Below are 945 nucleotides of genomic sequence, written 5' to 3' on the forward strand. Positions count from 1 at the left end.
TTTTTGTGTAAAATATCACAATTTGGTATATTTGTGTTTGTATGGCCTTTTTATGTATTGTGTAGGAAATAAAATGTGAAAAGAAGAGAAAAGATTCATGGTCAAAAAGATACAAAATTCAAGAAAATCAAGGTGCTCAACCAGGCAGCTGAGCATGGAAAGAGCCCCGATGAGCTGACCTAGCCACCTGCCTGACCTGGACCAAACTGCTCAACTAGGCAGTTGAGCGGACCTGCTTAGCCGCTCAGCCTAGCACCAGGTTAGGTCTGGCACGGTCAGAAATATGCTTGACACGGTCCGACACGAGCCTGGCACAAGACCAAGCTACTAAAAAAGTTGCTCAGCGGTCCAACCAAGCTGCTCAGCGGAGAACCAGACTCCTGGCCAGATCAGCAAGCACCAAGCCACGTCCTAGTCAACACGGTCAGAATCTGCTGAACAAGCTGCTTAGTGGTGAAGCAGGTGCGTTGGGCGGTGCTTACCAGACTTCACTTAACCATCAAGCAAACCATGAAGTCATCCATGACCTCACCTCAAGTAGTCCACCATAGGATTTTGAGAAGTAGGTCACAATAGCTGGTCTCATAGCCCACAACTAGCTTTGGTGAGTCATGCACAAAGGTGACTAAGCTACTTGGTCAAGGGACCAAACCCATGCTGAAGGGTTTGGTTAGCTGCTCAGCGGTCCAGCTCAATAGCTCAGCGGTCTGGAGTGGAGCCTATAAATAGAGGCCATTTCCTTCGACCAAAACAGATTACAACACACCATTTCTTCATAAAATTCTCTCAAAAATACTTGAAGGCCAGAATTCTCTCATTTAGGATTTCTTTCTTAGTTTAGAGTTTTCATTTTCAAGTAAGTTTTGTAATTTGGAGTTTAGAATTCAAGAGGAGAAAAGGAGAAGGCAAATGAGATGCAAAAATCAATTTTGTACTCTCATTTGG

The sequence above is a fragment of the Lupinus angustifolius genome, unplaced genomic scaffold, assembly GCF_001865875.1.
Source record: "Lupinus angustifolius cultivar Tanjil unplaced genomic scaffold, LupAngTanjil_v1.0 Scaffold_17_127, whole genome shotgun sequence".
Lineage (NCBI taxonomy): Eukaryota > Viridiplantae > Streptophyta > Magnoliopsida > Fabales > Fabaceae > Lupinus > Lupinus angustifolius.